This window comes from Drosophila suzukii, chromosome 3 (assembly GCF_043229965.1).
Source record: "Drosophila suzukii chromosome 3, CBGP_Dsuzu_IsoJpt1.0, whole genome shotgun sequence".
Taxonomy (NCBI): domain Eukaryota; kingdom Metazoa; phylum Arthropoda; class Insecta; order Diptera; family Drosophilidae; genus Drosophila; species Drosophila suzukii.
The window spans coordinates 48,255,460-48,261,487 of NC_092082.1; positions in this window are offsets into that span (position 1 = coordinate 48,255,460).

The window sequence follows — 6,028 nt, forward strand, 5'->3', positions numbered from 1 at the left end:
AAAAGTCGGTATAAATCGCTTTTTTCACACCTTTACAAATAATCTGTTTTCCGTTTGTAATTGTCCTTAGATACTTTCGATTTTGCGGAAAACTGTTTTCTCTATCATTTTAAAAATTGTATTGTGTTTATTGGTTAACCAAATTGCAGTCTTTCGAGATTTTGTATTTAGAAAAGTAAAATCCTATGGTTTTTCTATTAAAACTATTATTCAAGTTTGGATCTTTATCGAAAACAATTCTACTTTCCTTTAAAATAAAATTATTATTATTATAAAAGAAACCTTGAACATCAAGCGAAACATTATCTTTCCACATTTTTCTAATGTTAATCAACTTGTTGTACTAGTCCGTTTAATGGGTTATATTCAACTAAACGATCATGTAGGAGGAGAAAATGTGCTTGGGTATTTATACCCGTTACTCCTAGAGTAAAAGGGTATACCAGGTTCGTCGGAAAGTATGTAACAGGCAGAAGGAAGCGTTTCCAACCCCATAAAGTATACGAGTATGTCAGGGGGTGAGACATTTGCTGGTCTCCTTCTTGCATATTGTTGCAGATGCGCAGTGAGTCGCGGTCAACGTCTTCTACGTTCAGATATCAAAAGCAAAGTGAAGTCGGCTTCCTTCTGCCGGCTTCTTCTGACACACATCAAAATGACACACGTCATCCAATTGCAAATTCCTTTCTTTTCTCTCTCTCTCATTTGCAATTCCTTTTTGTTCCTTCTCTTAATAACAAACAAATAATATACACACTCAACTTTATAAATTGCGTCATCAAATGTCGGTTTCGCAGGCTATCTCGCTTTCTCACATCATACAGTGAGTCAAATCAAACTTGTCACACACGTCAGCCGCGCCACACACCATGACAGAACACTCCTGGTTCCACACTTGTGCCTTCGGCTTGACCTGGTTCAACTTTCTCTCAGTAGCTCGTACTCTTCTGCGCAAACCCGACCATTTGACTATCCTTGTTATCAAACCACAGTTACAGGCTCTTGCCGCCCCATGCGACGCTTTGCACCTTTAGTGCCACGATCTGCTCAGATCCAAACTAGCCCAACCAAATCTAGCCCCTGTGTTTGATGTCTCACGACGAGTGTCTTTTTCACCACTGTCACTTTCCTCAATAGTCTCATCAGAGATCTGATCGTCCGGCAGCCTTCTCAAACTCTCGTGCGAATACTTGTAGGTTCACTTGCTAGTTACCTTCGATCACCTTCCAACAACTCGGCAACCACAAAAGGTCCTTTGAACTTAGGATCCAATTTGGTCTGATGCCGCTCTTCACTTCTAAGCAAGACATGATCCCCAACCTTGTGTTTTACAATCTTGGCTTTATTCTTATCAACTCGATTCTTTTCATATTTCGCATTTATTTCAATATTTTCTTTGGCCTGAGCCCTCGCTTGCTTACAATCTATTTTAGAAGATGAAGATGAATGAAGATTTATTGGCAATAAGCCCATTGGCCTGGCCTCTCTTCCAATCAATATTTCTAATGGGCTATACTTGGTTACCCTGTTCGTTGTACAATTCATGGCTAACTGTACTTCACTGAGTGCATCCTGCCAGGAACGTTCACCTATCTCTACCGCTGTCCACATACTCTTCATCGTGCTCATGACTCTTTCAACCTGTCCATTGGCCCTAATTGCACCTGTTGCTATCAAATGTAACTCTATTTTATGCATTGAACAGAACTCACGAAATTTTCCACAAGAGAAACTCCTGTCTTGATCTGCTATGATACGGTTAGGTACCCCAAAAAGTGATATTGTTGATTTTACAGCCTTAATACAGTTTTCTGCATCTAAATGCAAAGTATGATATAGGTGAACAAATTTAGTAAATACGTCTATTTGTACTATGACATATTCCTTCGTATCATTTTTACCACTCAGCTTTCCACTAATATCAATGTGCACAGTATGCCAAGGTATCTCAACTTTCGGAATTGGATGCAATTCCATTTGAATTTTCCCTGATGGAGGCTTTGCTAGTTTGCATGTGATGCAGTTTTCTACAAATTTTCGTACATACTTGGACATATGCTCGAACCAATACTGCTCATAAACCTTGTCTAACGTTTTCTGCCACCCCAAATGCATGATTGCTTCATGGACGTAATTTACTACAGACCACCTAAAGGCTCTTGGGATTGCAGGTAGACAGCGCGTTTTTCCATTTCTCTGAATTTTCCGATATAGAATTCCTGCTCTTAGCTCATACGTCTTCGCTAAACTCTCCAGCAACTCTCCATCATTCAACTGGACTATAATTTCCCTTACACACGAATCACGCTGCTGCTCAGCTACAAGCCAGTTGTCTGTCACCTCTGTCAGGTCGATGCGGACCTCGGGTACTCTATTTGTTGTCTCACATTCAGTGACCATCGGATTTCTGGATAAAAAGTCCACGTGCGCCATGCGATTTCCCTTGCGGTACTCTACAGTGAAATCAAATGATTGCAAATATGCCCACCAACGGTGAACTCTTGGCGTTAGTTCTACTTTAGCACGACTTGCTTTCAATGAATTACAATCTGTGAATATTACAAACTTTCGACCGTGAAGGTAATGTCGGAAACTTTTTACAGCGTTGTATACTGCCAGGGTTTCTAATTTGTATGAATGATACCTCGATTCTGGGGCGATGTACACTTGCTAAAGTATTCAACCACTCTAGGCTTACCGTCTATTTTGTGCTTGATAATGGCACCAAAGCCACTTGCACTTGCATCTGTATGCAGCTCTATGGGATAATGTGGATCAAAAATAATTAAAACCGGATCATGAGTTAGTACTGAGATGGTCTTCTGCCGTATTTCTTCATGCTCAGCTTTCCAAACGAAACTATTAATTTTGGAAGTCAACTGATATAACTTTTTCACCTGTTCAGAGAACTGTGGGACAAATTTACGGAAGTACGACGCTAATCCTATAAATTGTCGCAATGGTGAAACATTCTTTGGTTGAGATAGTCCAGCCAGAGCTTGCATTTTTTGCGGACTTGGTTCAATACTACCGTCCTTGACTAAGTAGCCAAGATATTCTATTTCAGTTTTCAGAAAACAGCATTTTTTTATATTAAATAAAATTCCTGCTTCCGATAGAGCCTTTAGCACAACTGTCAATCTTTCAAATGCTTCCTCTTATGACCTTGCTACTATCACTACATCATCAATGTAAACAATTGCATAGGAGTACGCCAGGTCACCCAGTGCTCGCGCTATAGCTCGCTGAAAAATCGAAGAGGCATTCTTCAGGCCAAATGGCATAGATAGAAACTCGTACTGGCCCTCAGGGGTTACAAAAGCAGTTCGCTCTATAGACATCTATTGGAATCTGATAAAACCCACCAGCCATATCTAAACAAGAGAAGTATTTACCCCTACGCAGTCTGTTTACTTGATCTGATATTAGAGGCAAAGGATATTTGTCAGCCACTGTATTTGCATTTAGCTCTCTATAATCTATGCACAAACGATCACTGCCATCTTTCTTCTTAACTAACAAAATTGGACTCGCAAATGGAGAATTACTTGGACGTATTACATTTGCCGCCAACATTTCTTTGATTTTATCTTTTTTTTTTTTTTAAGTGGTTTGCTATTTATTTATTGAATCTTCTCCCTTTGGATACTAACAATAAGTGTATCAAATCTTAGACTAATTAATCTAACTCACAGTCATATGACTGATGTTGTGCTAAAGGGGCCCGAAAGTTATAGCTGGCTTGGCAGGTCGTTGCGTTGTAGACGGGATCGGCTGGAGACCCAAGTCAAGCCTCTTGCGAGGCGATTGGGGTGCACAGAGAGTTTTTCGTTGTAGGACGCTTTTTGTTTGTCTATTTCATCTTTAACGGTAAGAATGCTTAGGTCCCTGTGGATGTTTTGGTTGCGAATATACCATGGTGCCCCAGTGATAGTTCGCAGGATTTTCGATTGAGCGCGCTGTATAATGTCTATGTTGCTTCTGCTGGCGTTCCCCCATAGCTGGGAGCCATATGTCCAGATGGGCTTGAGAGTGGAGTTGTAGAGCAAAACCTTGTAGTCCAGACGCAGGGGCGAACGAGCGTTAAGAATCCAGTGGAAGATGCTGGCCTTTAGTTTTAGATGTACTTTCTTGCGTTCGATGTGTCTTCTCCAGGTTAGTCGTCTGTCAAGGTGGACGCCGAGATACGTTACATCGTTGACTTGGGGAATCTGCGTATTATTCAATAATAGTGAAGGGCATGTTTGCCTGTTGAGAGTAAACGTTATGTGTTTACATTTTTGTTCATTTATTTTAATCCGCCAATCAGATAGCAACCTCTCTACTACGAGGAGGTGGTTTTCTAGCTGTGTTGTGGCTCGGCCTGGGCACCTCGAGCGACTTAAAATTGCGGTGTCGTCAGCGAACTTAGAAGTTGTTAGCTGCTCGTTCGTGGGAATATCCGCTGTGTATAGGAGGAACAGAGTAGGCCCTAGCGCGCTTCCTTGCGGGACTCCAGCTTTGATAATGTAGTCGTCGGATGTTGTTGTATTGCACCTTACTGCGAAGGTCCTGTTGTATAGATACGACTCAAGAAGCTTGTGAGTGTAATCAGGTAAGTGTGTTTTGATTTTGTACATGAGGCCATCTAGCCATACTCGATCGAAGGCTTGAGATACATCGAGGAATATTGCGCTGCAGTATTTCCGATGCTCAAAGGCTGTGCGTATTTCTGATGTTATTCTGTTAACTTGTTCGATTGTTCCATGGTTTTGACGAAATCCAAATTGATGAGCAGGGATAACATTGTGTGCTCCTAGATATGGTGTTATGCGAGTTAGAAGGCATTTTTCGAACAGCTTAGACAGACACGATAATAAACTAATTGGTCTGTAGGATGACGGAATTGTGTGGTCTTTTCCGGGCTTCGGTATCATAATGATAATAGATTTTTTCCATTTTTTCGGATAGTAGCCGAGAGTTATAATCCCATTGAAGAGCTTACAGATAACCTCAATGGCAGAGTTTGGAAGTTCAATTAACATTTTTGGGGTTATTTGGTCACCGCCAGGGGCCTTTTTCGGGTTCAGTTCCCCAATGACTTTCGCGATCTCCTTTGGCTGAAACAATGGTGTTAGGGAAATAGATTCAGATTCGATTTGTGGTAGGAAAAATGAACCAGTGGCAGGGTTCGGCTGGAAGACGTTTTTTAGATGTAAAGCAAAAGTTTCGGCTCTATGTTCGTCGCTGCGGGCCCAGATGCCAGATGAGTTTCTTATCGGAGTGACTGTTTCGATTGGAGAGCTCAGACTTGGGTGAGCCCTCCACAGAGGATGTTTTGTACTGGTTGGCGATAGTTTTTTAATGTACTGCAGTTGTGCATTTTCTGTTTCTTGCTTTAGAGCTCGATTTAGTGAGCGAGTGGCTTCCTTAAGACGTTGTTTTGATGACGGCGATCTGTTGGTTTGCCAGGCACGTCGCAGGCGCCTCTTTTCTAGGACTAACCGTTCAATTTGCAGATTAGTTTTGAAGTGGTTGGCTTGCACGTCCCTGCCTTGTGGTGTTGAGAGTGGCTGTGGCTGCCTCCACGAATACTTCTTCAAGAGCATCGGTAGAGCAGTCGATGTCCGCTTCGATGTTGAAGTGAGGGGTTAATTTGATGTGTGAGCTTACATACTTTTTATATTTTAACCAGTTGAGGGGGTGATCTGTGGATTTTATGCTTTGAAGAAGAGTTATTAGCACTGGCGAATGGTCTGACGACAGATCCGAAAGCGAATTGGCGCCTATTATACTGCGGGGAATGTTTTTTGTCACCGCAAAGTCTATTAGGTCTGGAACTTTCCTGAGGTCTGTTGGCCAGTATGTGGGGCTGCCAGGGGAAACATAGTCTAATTTGTTGTTCGGTTTTATGATTGCATTGTATAATTGCCTTCCTTTGGGAGTCACAAGGAGTGATCCCCAGTGCGTGTGTTTGGCATTATAGTCCCCTGCAGCTATAAAGCGGTCTCCAAGCAAGTTGTAGAAGTCCATGAATTGTCCTTCAGAA